General features: G+C 37.7%; 1 non-coding gene across 1 annotated transcript; it reads right to left on the reverse strand.

Moving 5' to 3' along the window:
• Nucleotides 1–16,674: 16,674 nt before the first annotated feature.
• On the reverse strand, nt 16,675–16,781 carry LOC145629547 (small nucleolar RNA R71). The gene has a single exon (XR_014111713.1). It is a non-coding gene; the product is annotated as a small nucleolar RNA R71 (small nucleolar RNA).
• Nucleotides 16,782–18,339: the final 1,558 nt, after the last annotated feature.

The following is an 18,339-nucleotide window of genomic DNA, read 5'->3' on the forward strand; positions in this document are numbered from 1 at the left end:
AATAATTTTCCTTACAATCATAATAATAATAATAATAATAATAATAATAATAATAATAATAATAATAATAATAATAATAATAATAATAATAATAATAATAATAATAATAAAACATTAATATGTTTAAAAAAAAACATTAATATTGATTAAAATAAAAGTAGAATATTGAAATAATTAAAATAAGTTCATATCAGAAAAAATAAGTTCAGATCAGATCATATCAGAAAAGATAAATTTAGATCTGAAAAAATAAGTTCAGTTCAGATCATATCAGAAAAAATAAGTTCAAATCAGATCAGATCAGAAAATATAAGTTCAGATCAGATCAGATAAGATAAGATTAAATCAGATCAGATCAAACCAGACCAGATCAGCTAAGATCAGGTGAACTAAACAGGGCCTCAATAAAATAATCCAAGCATGATTTTATATCAAAATATCAATAAAACAATTAAAGTACTAACTTGGATGCCTCGTACCTCTTTTTAATAACAAATGCACACATTAGTAACTTCAAGGAAAATAATAAAATCAAACAATTAAATTAAATAATTGAAATAGAGATTTGGGAGCAAACCCTCAGAAATATCAAACCTTTCAAGTCTAGGGCTAAGACAACTCCGAACATGGCTAGGTGTGTCTAGCTTTAATGAGTGAGGAATTGAATTTTGTGAGAGGAAAGGTTTATAAAAATAATAGAGAGAGAAAACTTCTAGCTTTTAGAGAGAGAGATAGAGAATTAGAGAATTCTGGGTGTTGATGATTTGAAAACAGAGATATTCGGAATAAAATACCTGTTGTCGCAAACGACAGGAGTCAGGGCCAGACGACGAAGGTCAGCGCCAGTCAACAAGCTCGTCGCCAGACGACGAAGGTCAGTGCCAGTCAACAAGCTCGTCGCCAGACGACGAAAGTCAGCGCCTGGCGACGACTCTGTTGTCTCGCGTTGGTTTAAAAGTCAACGCGCTTTTACACACATAATTACCTTTAAAACCGGTTACAATTAATTACACGCTCAAGCAGTTTTAAAATCAGATTTAATATATTTTATTCTTAATATATCATCTTAAAAAATATAATTATCAATCCTAACCTCATTAGAATTAAAGAGAACTTTGTAAATATTCCTACAAGACTAAAATCATTCCTAATCACCTTAGGAATTATATTTAATAGGCCTTTCTCTAGATCATTGGGCCACATGTAAAATCATTGGGCCTATTTTAATTTAATCCATAACTTCCTCATGATTCATCGGAATTGGGTTTATAATATATTATTGGAAAGCTCTTTTCGAGCCCAATCCAACTACACAATTATTGGACCCTTATCATGGACCAAACTAAATTGGACTGGCTATTTTTCATAAAATAAAATAAGAAAAGAAATATTTTAGAAAACAGAAAGAGAAATATTTTAATAAAAACATCCTTATCATTAGATTTTCCACACTTTCACTTCGTTCGATAATAAAATGACGTGAAAGGTATTCATCACTGGGTTTGGTTTTGGGGAGACACATTTGGGTGTCTACAGAAGCCCCCACTTTGACTGAGTTTGGAGAAACGCAAGTTTCGAATACAAAAGTCAAAGTAACGATAGGGATGGAGAATGACTCAAACGTTCTGCGATCCTAAATCATTCTTGTAACGCCGATACCTACAAACTAGCATTAGTTAAAACAGATAAGAGAGTTAAGAAACGCGTATCTTGCACCGTTGAGCACACGTCTCTATAGTAACCAATTTGTTTGACGATCTTCCTCAAGCTAGGGGATACCGTCTGAAGACTTCCACGCTTGCAACTGCCTCTAATTTCCGCTGTTTTATGACCATCTTCAGCAAGCTAGGGAACACGATCGAAGATAACTACGCTTGAAGCCACCTCTTGCTTCTGACAGCCTTCCACATCATAGGGAACGCCGTCGAAGATCACTTCGCTTAAAGCCATCCTTTGTTGTTTGTGACAACTCTCCACAATCTAGGGAATGCCGTTAAAGATAACTCTGCTTGAAGCCATCCTTAGTTGTTTGTGACAACTCTCCACAAGCTAGGGAACGTCGTCGAAGATAAATATGCTTTCAGCCATCTTCAGTTGTTGCGATAATATTTACCGAAAGTTAACGCTTGTCGATCCATAAAGCTCGCTTGAACTTTGCTGTCGTGATATTTGCTGAAATTTTCGCGGTGCCAGTACGTCGGCACATTTTGCTGCTTGTTAACCATTACGTCGGTGCTTTTTGCTTGTGAACCATTATGTCGGTGCTTTTTACTGTTTGGGAACCTTTATGCTGGTGCCTTTGCGATGAGCCAATGTTTAGGCGCTTTAAGCTAAGTGAGACGATCTTTCATCAGGTCGATCTATCACCTACTGTGATTGTAATCGAGCCAATTACTTAATCGTGTCAAATTGCTTATTGGGGCTAACTGGCATACCAAAGAACCCGAAATTGCTGCATATGTCCACATAATCATTTATGAGGGCCACATGCTCTGTCGCTGCACCAATGCACGCTGGAATGTACTGTCGCTAGGCGACAAAGGTCAGTGCCTGGCGACAAGCTCGTCGTCTGGCGTTGGTGTCGGGTTTTTGAAATAAAACCCCTTTCTTCTTCATTTGCCGTGACTGCTGCTGCTGCTTGTTCGTTTTCGCTCAATGCTTCGAATCGATCGTTCTTGCGAGTTTATCCACCATATTTGCTCAAATTTGTTTAAAATAAAATCTTATCTTATCTATTTTCCGGATCCATGTAAGTTTTTCTCAAACTCAACTCAATTTTTGCTGAATTCAAAGATGTTTTATGAGCGGGTATTTTGAAAAAATCGAACCCAATTATTCTTAATTCACTTTGTTTATCGAATTTTATGCCTTGAAATTGCTGGATTATGTTTATATATCATTTTTAGAGCATTTTGAGACTTTTCTTACTTAATTTGGTGAAGAAAGGAGCAAATTGCAGTTGTTGAACCCCTTAAGCTCGTGAGAACAATGTGAATTGTTCTTTGAGTTTTTGCTAGCCATTCTTGTCAAAATTAGTCACAATATTTGTCATAGTATTGTAAGAAATTGTTTAACTGCTAAAAATTGTCATTTATGATCGTATTGAAATCATACTCTGTTTTAATACTACTTACTCTATTTTTTGTGAACATAGTATCATGCGGCTAGGCAAACCTTAAATACTATAGAACCTTAATTTTCTAGTATTTTGCATAAATATCATGGCTAGACGACGAGGTTTGGGTTCTCGTTCTCGTGCTAGAGAGGCTCATCGGGAGGACGATCCCATAGGCACTTCTTCTTCTCTAGGAAGGTTTCCGGAGTGGGACGAGCACACTCTGTATTTCGCGCCTGAGTTCCATATTTCATAGCGCGTTTGTCAAGGGATTCTCAGCGGGAGGGTTAGTAGCCATGGTTCCGACAACACGACCATCGGCTTTTTGTACGATACTTACTTCTGTGACCATAATTGTCTGCGCCTTCTGTGGGAGTCATGTGGCTTGACTCCTTTGCTGCGAGCCACTCAGTCTATGTACTCTTTTGGACAGAGATACTACGCAATCCGAGCTTTGGTGGAGTTCTTTTGGGACACTGCCAACACCTTTCATTTTACATGGGGTGAGATGACTATTACCCCTACTAACTTAAGTCTCATTACGGGATTGGAGTTCACCTCGGTCTCGGTCCCTTTTGATGGTGAGATCAATGTCTTTTCTCCAGAGGTACTAAAGGTGTTGGGCCCTATTACCATTCGGGCTCGTGCTAGGGTTGATCCGACGCAACTTAGTATTTGATGCATTCGCTGGAGCACGATTGTGGCGGCCTTTCAGGACAATGCGACCACCCTAGAGCAGCGGGTGCGCATTTTTGCTCTTATCTTGTTGTCAGGGACCTTTTCTCCTGACAGAGGTAGCCGAGTGCTACTCTACTACCTGCCTCCTCTTTGCGACCTTCCTTCAGTCAGGTTGTATGATTGGGCCAGCTTTTTAATGGAGGGTATCCGACTTTCTCCCCAAAAAAGAAAAAATAAAAAAATAATATTTTGATTAACATAAGCCTAAAATTAATTAAGCTTAAATTAATCGAAAAAATGTTTGAAAGATGTCAAAAATATAAAGTCAATGCACAAAAAGCGAGTTGTCGTCAATTCGACTCTCCGGCGCCAAACGCTGACGTCGTCGCCAAACGCGACCCCGTCGCCAGACGTTGTCCTTGTCGTCTGGTGTAGGGAATATTTAAAGCATTACCCCAAACATGAACCCCACTATGATCATACACTTAAGCATGGTGGCGTCCAAAGGGAAGGAAGCTAGAGAAAAAGAGTCACCAAGAAGTTTTAGGAACTTGTAAGCCATTCATAGGGTGAAGGTTACACCCCCTAACGATCTAGGAGATCATTAACTCCAATAGGTATGGAACCATGACTAGAAGTTCGGGGATGAAGGTACAAATCCAACCTAAAAGAGATTGAACCTGCCCTAATAATAGGCCTCTACTTTATTCTTCTCGTATTCATGTGCGTTTTCTGACTAACATACAATCAATAGGATTAACCCTAAACCTGTTTTATCTATGTTGGTTGAATATTAATGCACAAATAAACCTATTATTGGAGATCACTTGAATTATAATCATATTAGCCCTAAACAAGATCATTAATATCTTATTAAGCGTGATTACAAGTAAAAATTCCCTTTAAATATGCATAAAAGGCGTGATCAAGCAATAATAATAATAAGAATCAAGCAACATAATATTATAATAATAATCATCATAATAATAATAATCATGTTAAAGCATAATAATAGCAAGACCCTAGGCATGATACTAACAAGATTAATAACAAATCCTAGCATGTCACTTGTAGACACTCATTTGTGTCTCCCCAAAACCAAATCCGGTGATGAGTACCTTTCACGTCGAATCATAATCGAATGAAGTGAAAGTGTGGAAAGTCTAGTGTTGCGGATAGTTTTAATTTCTTTTCTCTTCTCTCTGTTTTTGAAAACTTATTTTAAGAAAACAGCCAATCCAGTTTGGTTGGTCATTGATATGGGTCCAATAGTAGTGTAGTTTGATGGGGCTTGAAAAGACCTTTCCAACGATATATTATAAGCCCAATTCCGATGAAAATTGAGGAAGTTATGGCCAATTTACTAAACTGGGCCCGTTTTGAACCTTATATGCGGCCCAATGATCTAAAAGGGGGCCTAATATGATTTGTCATTCCTAATTCAATTAGCATTGATAAATTGACTTTTTGTTGACTTTTCAGAGTTTTAATTAAAATCAAATAGCATTTTCGAGGAAATTATATGATTTTATCCTCCAGTAAGGCAAACTTATCTTATTTTCGAAAACGCGTTAAAACCAGGCTTGGCGCCTGACCCAAGGCATTGGCGCCTGGAACTAGGCCTGGCGCCTGGCGCTAGTGTTGGTGTCTGGCGCCAGTTAGCCAGGGCTTGCGCCAGCTTTGTTTTTTGTGCGTCAGACTCTGTTTTGTTAATTTTATCTTTTTGGCTGATTTTCTCTATAAATAACGTATTAAAAACTCCGTTTTAATTCACCAATTCTCACGAATTATCATCAACAATCAGTTTTAATTAGCATTCGCCTACAATCAATTCTCTCTCAATTCTTACTTAGCTTTTTTCATACAAAATTCCGCATTCACAAGATCTAGAAACACCTAGCCATATTCCAAGTTGCCTTCGCCCTAGACGTGAAAGGTTTAATTTATGAGGGTTTGGTCCCAAATCTCTATTTCAATTATTTAATTTAATTGTTTGATTATTATTTTGCTTGCAGTTACTAACGTGTGTATTTTGTTATTAGAAAGAGGTACGAGGCATCAAAGTAAGTACTTTAATTGGTTTTTATTGATGTTATGATGTAGAAATAATGTTTATATTGATTTTTGATATTCCTAGTATCATGTCTAGGGTAATTTTAATATTAAATATATTGTTGCGATGCTTCCTATGTTCTTCCTAATATTTATGATTGCTAGTATCATGTTAGGGTTAAAGATTTGATTTTTATTGCTTAGTGACATGCTAGGGTTTGTTATTAATCTTGTTAGTATCATTCCTACGATCTTGCTATTATTATGCTTTAACATGATTTATAATTATTGTTAAGATTATTATTATAACTATTATTCATGATATTGGTTATTATTATGTTGCTTGATATTTATTTATTGCCTGATCGCGCCTTTTATTGCATGTTTAAAGGGAATTCGTACTTGTAATCACGCTTAGTAAAATTAATAATCTTGTTTAGGGTTCATATGATTATAATTCAAGTGATCGCCAATAATAGATTTATGTGTGCATTATATTCAACCAACATAGATTAAACAGGTTTAAGGGTAATCCTATTAATTGCATGTTAATTAGAAAGCGCACATGAATACGATCAGAATAAAGTAGAGGCCTATTATTAGGGCAGGTTCAATCTCTTTTAGGTTGGATTTGTACCTTCATCCCCGAACCCTTATTTGGTTCTAGACCTTATGGAGTTGACGATCTCTTGGATCGTTAAGGGGTGTAACCTTCACCTCGTGAACGGTTTACAAGTTCCTAAAACTTGTTGGCGACTCTTTTGCTCTATCTTCTTCCCTTTTGGACGCCACCGTACTTTAGTGTATGATCATAGTGGGGTTCAAGCTAGGGGTTAACGCTTGAAATCTATTCCCTACAGTTTTTGGCGACTCCACTGGGGAGGATTTCTATTTTAATTCCCGAATTTTTTTCGGCAATGATTTAGAATGAGTGGATGAGACTCGAAACGTTCTAAGTATTTCATGTGCGTAATTTTGATTAACATTATTGTCATATGCATAAAAAAGATCTCATTGGAAAGACCATCCGTAATGAGTTAAAACATAGGATTTTACACGTAGGAAATTTGAGAAATATCTTTCACAACTAGGACCGAAATAACACCGCGCGAAATTTTATCGAGCACAGAAAGCTGCTGAGGCATGTGGGAAGTAGCGTCAGGGGCCAGAGAATTGGCGCCAACATTTTAACCGTAGCGCCAGACGCTAGTATTGGCGCCAGGCGCTACAGTTAAAAGCTGGCGCCAGTCTCTGATTGCTGGCGCCAATTTCCCCTAATACCGAGCCAGAAATATGCGTTCTAATTTCGACCGGTTTTTCGTATTGTTTGCTCGATCCTACTTCCTGATTGAATTTTTTCTCACTTTTCCGAAACCCATATGTGTTCTACATATGGACATAACCCTCTGGGAATTCATGCTCCATCTACCCGATTGAACGCTCCGTGCAACAAAGGGTACATCCGAGATGTTGAATTCACCAAACCATGGAAGCGAGTTTTTTTCTAAAGCTCGCGGTGTCCCATCCACTCGCGACAACCCTTCACGGTTAGGCTTCCGCACGGTGCATCCGGACAATTAACCATGGTCCCTCTATTGACTAAACTATATCTCGAACTTTAGAGAACAAGAGCCATGGTTAGGTTGCAAACTCATTGCATCATATTGTGCCTACTTGACTAATTGTGCATTATTTGTTGTGCATACTCTATGTGATTTTTCCTAACCGTTTGTTTGACTTGTGTTAAGACTAAATAAACTAATTAATGACTAAAGGACTTTGTTTAATTAATTAACTAATTAATTTGAGCTAATAAATAAATATAAAATCGAGTCATAGTTCCTTTAAGTCAACCCAGATTTTTATTCCCGTATACTGCACATGCATCAACTTGTTTTGGTCATAGCTTGAGTTCTAGAAAGAACTACGAGTCATACAACCTATGGATCTGTAGCCTTGAGTTTTATCTTTAATTTGGAGTTGGTTTCATTCAAATCAGAGTCACAGATAAAAAGTTATGACTAAAATATACCACAGTCTGTCCAGTTTAATGCATATACGTAAAGTCTTAACTTAGTCTTTGCTTGAGTCTAGTCACATAGTCTAGCCACATGGTCATGACACGAGTCTTAACATATCACTTACACTCACTAGTCTTAGCACACACTTTGAGTATATGTCACCATGACCATGTCTTAGGTTTATGCATGAGTAGGTTTTATCCATCATTTGAGTTGGGGGGTACATTCTATTCCTAATTCTTCACATCCCTCCATCTCCATCATTTTTCTTCACATTCTTTCATCTTTCTTCACCTCCTCCATCAATTGCATGTCGAATAAAGCTTGATTCAAATAAATAACAATAAATATCCCCAATTTCCTTTTCTACAGTACTTGGTCGAGGAGAGAAGGGCGATTAATCAAGGACAACCTCTTTATTCAAGTCTCACTTTTTGAAAAACCGATTCGTCAAAAGAGGAAGGCTAAAAGGATAATGGCAAGTCAAGAAGAATTCAATGAGCTTAGGAACCAACTAGTTACCATGACTGAAACACTGAAGCTCCTCACCCTCAAGGTCGATGATCCCGTGAAGCAACAACAAATGACCCTCATGCAAGAAAGTTTGATCAAGCTATCTAGTGACTATAAATTTCAGGGTATGAGTTCACAAGGGGTCTCGCTGGACAAGGAACTTCTTCCACATAAGTTCAACGCCACTGACATCCCTAAATTCAAGGCAACAGATAACCCTTACTACCATATAAGAGCTTTCGAAACTATAATGAACATTAAGGGTATCGATAAGAAGGTTTTCCCCTCTCTGTTCCCACTATCTATTGAAACTGTTTGCCAACAATGGTTCTTCTCCCTTAACAAGGAGAAGACCTCTACCTGGGAATCGATAGTGAACGCTTTCATTGATAGGTACAAGTGCAATATCCAAGTTGAAACCGACCATAGACAACTTGAGATGCTAAGACAAAAAGAGAATGAAGGCTTTACTTCTTTCTTTAATAAATGGAGGGAAACTTCCGCCAAGATGATTGAGGTCCCCACCGAAAAGGAGTCTGTGAGGATGTTTATGAAGAATCTCCAAGAAAAAGATTCAAAGCGTTTAAAATATCAACACAACTTGAATACTTTCAAGGCCGTTTATGACATCGGAATCGAAATCGAAGACGACCTCGCAAAGCAAAAAGCTACTAACAATAGTAACCACGGTGGCTGGAAAGGAAAGAAGAGCGAACATCCTTCTTCTTCCGAAAACGCCCATTCTAGTAATAATGTTAGTACCTTTGACCATAATGGTGTCTTAGCCATGGACAATCAAGGATCTAAAAGGAAACCCATGCGAGATTTCACACCCATTGGAATGACCTACGATGCTGCTTTCGATCGTCTATATGATCGAGGATTAATCAAACCTATTGGCCCTACCGAGGACCCAACACCAGAAAATCGATCTTCGAGATGGAATCCAAATTCCTATTTCAAGTACCATCGAGGAAACGGTCATACCACTGATGAATGCTACATGTTTCAAAATCTCATTCAAGATCTCATAGAGGCAAACAAGATCCCATTGCCTCTAGCTAGCGAGAAGACTGGGTGATGATGAAGCGAATGACACAAGACAAGAGGCGAGCTGCAACGACAAGATTTCATGGCCTCTTTTTCAATTTCTTTTTCATTTTTTCCTTTCCCTAATAAGTCTAGCATAGACACCTTTCTTTTCCCTTAGATTACTTTTGTAGATTCTCTATTTATTTTCCTTTAATAAAATGAGCATTTATTTCCTTATATATATGATCACTTCATTGCATTAAACAAAAACAAAAAAAAAATAAAAAAAAAATAAAAATAAATAAATAAATAAAAAAATCCATGTCGAATCAAGCACAAGGTATACCAATGATTTGAGGCACCCCTTGTAGCCACGTCATATCTCCTTTCACCTTTCAAATATGCAATTCTTTCTTCATAAACCACTTTGAGCCTCGTCTAACGATAGACCCTTCATTTTTTTTCAACCTACATCTACCTAACCTTGGGATGGGATGGTGTGTAACTTATGCAATTCTAAAAGGCTTGAGTGATTTCAAAAAATCAAAATAGCAAAAATAAGCAAAAAAATAAACAAAAGTGTACAAAAGGGCAAGTGTTCCAATGTCTTTGATATGAAAATGTCTTTGATATGAAAATATCTTTGATAAGAACACGTATCAGATTGCGTCTCTTATCGAGTGCTCGATACCGTGCCTGAGAAACATGAATGCCAAGTGAGTGATAGACCGCATGATCGAGATTGCTCACACTTATAAAAATGAAATAAATGCTAAAGCAAAAGAAAGAGCTAAAAAAGGATAAGAAAACCTCAAGCATGAAAATACAAATATTCAGAAGCAAGGTGGCACACCTTGGGGGCTTATCTAGGGTTTTGAGCCTTTTATCCCCTTCTTCTTCAGCCTTTAGCCTAACCACGTTACAACCCTTAAAATGACCTTTTTGAGGTATACACACTTGTGCGAGGTTCGGCTAGAGCTATGTTCGGCCTGATTCCTAACGGATACGTAGGCAACCTCCCATCGAGGTGCGGCCGTAATAAAAATGCATTCATATTCACATTCACACACTTACACCATGATCATATCAAGGGATCTCCAATGCTCATCCCTATTCACTTAGAGCTAGACTTGGGGGCTTGATCCCTACATCATTAGCTTACCTAGCCTAAGAGTCACCACCATTTGACTCTTTTCAATATATTTTTCCACACACTTAGCTCTTGTGGCCTAACTTTAGTGTCACTATCACACACATCACAGATACATGACCTTAGGAACCCTTTGTCATGGAATCTGAACACAACGCTGAAGCATGCCTTGTCATACCAACATCACTCATCAATCATAATCATCATTGCATCACGAAGTATGAAGTGCTTAGCCTCCGTGCCTAAGTTACCTAAATGCTTTTATCATTGAGTCAACAGTTGATATAGCCTAGGATGGATTAATCCTTGCACCTTGAGAGATAGTATCAAACAACATTTGACTAAGCTCATTCAACATGCACCTTCAAAAAACTTTCGATTTTCTTTTTTCGCGTCTTTCTTTTTCGGGAGAAAGTCGGTACCCTCCACAAAAATGACGAATTTTTTTTGCTTTTTTCATTTTCGAGTCGCACGATCACATTACAATGCACACACGGGTCATGAGTCACACGTGTCTTTTCACTTCGAGTCGAGTTAACCTCGAGTCAGTCAATCATATCGAGTCAAGTTTATACCTTGAGTCGTGTCAAGTCGATGAGTCAAGCAACATTAAACCTTAGGTCAACCCTAAGATAATTTAAAGCCTTAGGTCAACCCTAAGATGGTTAAAGACATTGGCAAAGTTCTATAGTCAAAATAAATAGAGGTGCAGCAGAATAGGGAGGACCCTACTCCAATTCCTGGCGCCATAAATATCTTTTCAGTAGCGACAGAGCTTGAAGCCTCTAAGAAAGGTGATCTCGACCTCATGCAGCAATTTCGGGTTTCTTGGTACGCCAGTTAGCCCCTACAAGAAATTTGACATGATTAGTAGTCGGTTTGATTACAATTACAATAAGTGATCGACCTGACGAAAGATCGTCTCACTTAGCTTAAGCGCCTAAACCATTGGCTCATTACAATCGGTTCAAAAGCAAGCACTTAAACGACAATATTTCCAAATATGGATTGTCGCGCATTCTTATTAGACGACAAAGTTTTCCAAAAATTGGATTGTCATCCCCAACTGACAATATTTCCAAAAATGGATTGTCGTGCATCTTCTTCAACGACAATTTTTCCAAGATTGGATTGTCATCTCTGGCAAAGTTTCCAAGCGTGGATTGTCGTGCTCCTTCTTTTTTTGACAAGTTTTTCCAAGTTCGGATTGTCATACATTCATAGATCGTTGGCAAGTTTTCCGAGATTGGATTGTCATACACCCAGTTCCATATGGCAAAATTTCCAAAGGATTGTTGTAGGTCTCTACTCATCATAAATTTCGGCAAAGATTCCTCAACGTGGATTGTCATTCATTTTAGCAAGTAGAAAATTTTCCCAAAGTGGATTATCGGTCGACTCTTTCTTGCAAATGTTCCAAGACGCGGATTGTCAATAGTGGCAATATTTTCCTAAAAGGATTGTCGCATAGCGTTGGAAAATTTCCAAGGTGGATTGATTTCAAGAGTTATATTCCAAGATGTGTGATTGTCGATCGTAGCAAAGTTCTTATGAAAGATTGTTACGAAGCATTGGCAGCTTTTCCAAAGATTGGATTTTGGCAAATTTTCCGAGGTACGGATTGTTGCTTCATCGTGGCAAGATTCCCAAGGATGGATTGTTACGTGGCATTGACAAATTTCCCTAAATCGGATTGTCATACATCATACAACAGTTGTGTTGGCAACTATTCCTAAATAAAAGAGGATTGTCGACATACTGGTTCACAAGCAACAAAGCGTCGACGTACTGACGTAGCAGCATTTAGGATTAAAAATCAGTGATCTTTTCGAAGACTATCACAGCGGAAATTGGAGGCATATCATTCAGAAGCTCTTTATTCAAAGACGCGTGAACATATCAAAAGAAGCTCTTTGTTCAGAGACGAGTGAACATCGAAACAACAAGGTGGCGTTCCCTAGATTGTGGAGAGTTGTCACAAACAACTGAGGATTGTTTCAAGAGAAGCAATCTTCGATAGTATTCCCTTGGATGTGGAATATTATCACAGCGGAGGAGGATCATTTCAAGCGAAGCAATCTTCTAATTTGGGAGCAGTTACAGGCGTAGCAGTTTTCAAGCGGGATGGCATTCTCTAGCTTGCAGGGGGTCATCAAAACAATCGGTTACATTCAGAGACGTGTGCTCGACGGTGCAAGATACGCGTTTCTTAACTCTTTTATCTGTTTAACTAACGCTAGTTTTGCAGGTATCGGCGTTAACAGATTGGTTTAGGATCGCAGAACGTTCAAAGTCATTCTCCGTCCCTATCGCTACTTTGACATTTGTTTTCGAAACTTGCGTTTCTCCAAACTCAGTCAAAGTGGGGGCTTCTATAGACACCCATTTGTGTCTCCCCAAAACCAAACCCGGTGATGAGTACCTTTCACGTCGAATCCAATCGAATGAAGTAAAAGTGTGGAAAGTCTAGTGTTGCGGATAGTTTTAATTTCTTTTCTCTTCTCTCTGTTTTTGAAAACTTATTTTAAGAAAACAGTCAATCTAGTTTGGTTGGTCCATGATATGGGTCCAATAGTAGTGTAGTTGGATGGGGCTTGACAAGAGCTTTCCAACGATATATTATAAGCCCTATTTCGATGAATATTGAGGAAGTTATGGCCAATTTACTAAACTGGGCCCGTTTTGAACCTTAAATGCGGCCCAATGATCTAGAGGAGGGCCTAATATGATTTGTCATTCCTAATTCAATTATCATTGATAAATTGACTTTTTGTTGACTTTTCAGAGTTTTAATTAAAATCAAATAACATTTTCGTGGAAATTATATGATTTTATCCTCTAGTACGGCAAACTTATCTGATTTTCAAAAACGCGTTAAAACCAGGCATTGGCGCCTGGCACTAGTATTGGTGCCTGGCGCTAGTTAGCCAGGGCTTGCGCCAGCTCTGTTTTTTTGTGCGTCAGACTCTATTTTGTTAATTTTATCTTTTTGGCTGATTTTCTCTATAAATAACGTATTAAAAACTCCGTTTTAATTCACCAATTCTCACGAATTATCATCAACAATCAGTTTTAATTAGCATTCGCCTACAATCAATTCTCTCTCAATTCTTACTTAGCTTTTTTCATACAAAATTCCGCATTCACAAGATCTAGAAACACCTAGCCATATTCGAAGTTGCCTTCGCCCTAGACGTGAAAGGTTTAATTTCTGTGGGTTTGGTCCCAAATCTCTATTTCAATTATTAAATTAAATTGTTTGATTATTATTTTCCTTGAAGTTACTAACGTGTGTATTTTGTTATTAGAAAGAGGTACGAGGCATCAAAGTAAGTACTTTAATTGGTTTTTATTGATGTTATGATGTAGAAATAATGTTTATATTGATTTTTGATATTCCTAGTATCATGTCTAGGGTAATTTTAATATTAAATATGATTGTTGCGATGCTTCCTATGTTCTTCCTAATATTTATGATTGCTAGTATCATGTTAGGGTAAAAGATTTGATTTTTATTGCTTAGTGACATGCTAGGGGTTGTTATTAATCTTGTTAGTATCATGCCTAGGATCTTGCTATTATTATAATTTAACATGTTTTATAATTATTGTTATGATTATTATTGTAATTATTATTCATGATATTCATTATTATTATGTTGCTTGATATTTATTTATTGCTTGATCGCGCTTTTTATTGCATGTTTAAAGGGCAGGTTCAATCTCTTTTAGATTGGATTTGTACCTTTGATGTGTCCATTTTATATAGTATTTTACCCCCGTCCCTTGGTCATAATTAGTAGTGTTTTTGGTTCTTTAGAGCCACTTTTATTACTAATTGGTGTTTTCTAGTGTTTTCGTATATTTGGTTGACTTTTGCAGGGATTTATGCTTTTGGAGTATTTTCCCGAGTTATTTTGGAGCAATCACGAGCATTAGAGAAGCACGACCAGAATTATAGCCCAGGGCCGGTTAGAGCCATCGAACCGGTGATTAAGGGCTCGGTATAGGTGATACCGGGGCATTTGGACCGAGTATTCAAGACCCAAAGAGGAAACCCAGATTGGCCCGAAGAGTTGGAGCCCAATCGAACTCCAAATAGTAGCCCAAATGAGCCGCCCGGCCAAAAAGGCTGGCGCCCGAAGGCGCGCCCGGCCGGGCGGGAGAAGCTTAGGCTGGCGCCCGGTGACGCGCCCGGCTGGGCGCGAGATTAGTATTAGGGACAAAAAGGCGCGCCCGCTCGGGCGATGCCTCGCCCGATCGGGCGCGTGTTTTATTTGTTGACGCTTAACGTCATTTTAATTTGTTTTAATTTAGGATTTTGTACGGAGTATAAATACTCCTCCGTAATACGATCCAGAGGATCTCTTCTTCTTCCCCTCTTTACTCTTTCTTTACTCTCTTAATTATTCTCTTAGAATTCTCTCTCTAAACCTTTGTTCTTAATTCTACTCTTAATTCCAGATTTATTTTGGTAACGATTTCTCTTCTCTTAATCTTAGTTATTTATTCTTTTCCTTTAATCATGTCTTATTTTATTGCTTTGATTTGTCTAGTTTTTAATATGTGTGAGTAGTTTTATTTCAAGGGTTTATGGGGATCTAATAAATAATATGAAGGGGTAATTTATTGTTGTTAATTATCAATGCTAGATTAATTTCCTATTGATTGATTTAATGCTCTGTGACTAGATTAGGCCTATCTTTTATGCATGAGTTTGACAATATTGATTCAAGATTCGAGAGATGAGAATTGATGTTTAGGTCTAGTTTCGATAAGCCGGTTAATTTATAAATGGTTAAGTCGAGATTCGAGAGATGAGATTTAATATCGGTAAATTAATTATGTGATTGTAATACGTAGCGAAAACCCTTTACAATCTGGTTAATTGATGCATTGATGATTGACTATTATTGATTGTTGGTATTGCATGATAATTTCTTATTGAATTGTTTTAACGTTTTACAATTGCGGCTTGTAAAAGTATAGCAATATTAAATTGATGAATCGAGCAGATGTTAATTTGATATTAAAGGCTATTTTCAATAAGAACTTAGATCTAGTAAATTGCGAGAGCCTGTTAGATCTATGTTTTATTAATTAATTGCGAGAGCCTGTTAATCATGTTATTTATGCAATGTCAATGGTTGATTACTATGTTTTACCCTGGAGTATTATTTATTGGTGAACCAATGCCCTAGATCCTTTTATATATTGTTTTTTCCTTATTCCTATTCTTTGTAGTTTAGTTTCATACTCAAATATAAATATTGGTTACTTAGATAATTTAGATTATAATAATTAATTAGGAGTAAAAAGACTTGTTTCCCTGTGGAGATCGACCCTACTTCCCTATCTACTTTAGTTAGAGAGGACTTAGGAATTATTTTTTATTAGGGGATACGACTTTACCCTGTCAAAATTTGGCACCGTTGCCGGGGAAACGGTTTTATTTTTATTTCTGATTGTTTTTGTAGTCTAGATTATTTTCCCTTTTTGTCTCAGAGAGCGTTAGTTCTCTGAGACAAATCTCATATTTGCTTCTAGTTTTTGTTTATGCCCAGGTGTTCCAGATCAGGTTACATCCCATTCTGAGATCGAACGTTCCTTCTATAGACAGAAGAATTTCTACAAGAAAATCCTGGCGGATTTTGGTGATAATAACAAAAATCACCGAAATCCTCCAACTGTTCTAGCGATTTAGAGACATCATCAGACGCAGAATCAGAGATGACGTCTCCAAAGAAGCTTAGTGATTATTCACAACCAAAGCTTACGGATTTTCCACATCTCACCCCTACTCCGGCTCTTGATGGGGTTCAATTTGAAATCAAACCTCAATTTATAACGATGATAGAGAGGAAGCAATTCAATGGAGCCAAGGGTCGTGAAGACCCGAATCTTCACATTGCCGACTATTGTCAATATTGCAACACCATCAGGCAAGCCAGGGTCACTCAAGACCAAATAAGGGAGATTCTCTTTCCCTTCTCTTTAACTGGAAAAGCTAAATTGTGGTTTAATGGCTTAAATAGAACTACACTTGGTATAACTGACTCGGAAACTCTTGTTCTGAATTTCTATAACAAGTATTATCCTGCAGAGAGAACAGCAGTACTACGGAGTGCGATCCAGAACTTTGCCCAAGAAGCCGATGAATCTTTATATGAGGCTTGGGAGAGGTTCAAGGACTTATAAAGAGAATGCCCTCACCATAATTTAGCGCAATGGCAGTTAATCCAAGCCTTTTATAACGGCATTGGAAATTCCTCTAGAATAATTTTAGACTCTGCAGCTAGTGGGAGATTCATGAATCTTAATGTTGATGATGCAGGTCAGGTTATTGAAGACATGGCGATACACAATTCCCAATATGGGAACTCTAGAGGATTTGCTAACAAGGGGAAGCATAGCGTCGACTCTGTATCCTTTTTGCAAGCTCAACTAACCTCTATTTGTAAAAAATTAGATAATCTGAGCACTGCTAATGTAACTAATGTTTCTGCAATTAATAATAATTCTAATGAGGCTTTCTGTGAAAATTGTGGTATTGTAGGTCATTGGGAGCAAGATTGCAGGTGTTCCGTGGGGCAAGTTAATGCCTTCCAAGCTTATAGGCAGAATAACCCATACTCCAACACTTACAATCATGGGTATCGGAATCATCCATACCTTTCCTACCGGAGCACTAATGTTCAAAATCCACCACCAAATGAACCACAGACGCCACATCAGCAGAAATATTATCATCCCAATGCTAGCCAGAAGAACCAACCACAACAAACCCCCTCATCTTCTGACCCTTCTCTGGTGGAAATTAGAGCAATGTTGGTTAATATGCAAAAGCACATGGAGAGCAGAGATGCGACCATTGATCAAATTCTAGTGCATAATAAAATTATGGATAATCAAATTGCGCAACTCTCCGCTACTCTACAAGCTCGCCAACAAGGAGTCTTGCCGGCACAGCCTACTAGGCCTACAGATCAAGCATTTGCAATTACTCTACACAGTGGTTCAAACTATGAAGGGCCCTCTATGCCCAAAGTTGATGAACCTGTTTTATCAAATAATTCTAATCTTGATTCCATTAAACCAAATAATGTAGTTGATAGCCCTGCAGGGCTAAAGGATAATACTAACATATCTAATTCTACATTGCAGGGTACAACTCCAGAGAAGGTGGCTACTCTAGACAAGAATAATAATGCTCCAAAGCCAATTATCAAACTTCCTTTCCCCAATCGTCAATTGAAGACAAACTTGGATAAGCAGTTTGGTAAGTTCCTGGAGGTGGTAAAAGATTTGAAGGTAACAGTTCCCTTTACTGAATTAATCACACAAATCCCCTCATATGCAAAATTTATGTATTGACGAGAAAAAGGTCTATTAGTGAGGTAGAGATAGTAGCTTTCACTGCAGAGTGTAGTGCCGTACTTCAAAATAAGTCTCCACCTAAATTAAAAGATCCGGGTAGTTTTTCTATCCCTAGTCATATTGGCAATCTCTTGATTGATAATGCATTATGTGATTTGGGTGCTAGTGTTAGCGTCATGCCATTTTCTGTGTGTTCTAAGTTGAATATGGGTAAATTAAAAGCCACCAATATAACTCTACAAATGGCCGACCGTTCTTTCAAATACCCCTTAGGTGTTTTAGAGGATGTCCCCGTTAGAGTAGGTAAATTTTATATACCTGTAGACTTTGTTGTTCTTGACATGGCTGAGGATATGAAAACCCCAATTATTTTGGGTAGACCATTCCTTAACACTGCAGGAG

This window comes from Chenopodium album, chromosome 4 (genome assembly GCF_948465745.1).
Source record: "Chenopodium album chromosome 4, dcCheAlbu1.1, whole genome shotgun sequence".
In the NCBI taxonomy this organism is placed as follows: Eukaryota; Viridiplantae; Streptophyta; class Magnoliopsida; order Caryophyllales; family Amaranthaceae; genus Chenopodium; species Chenopodium album.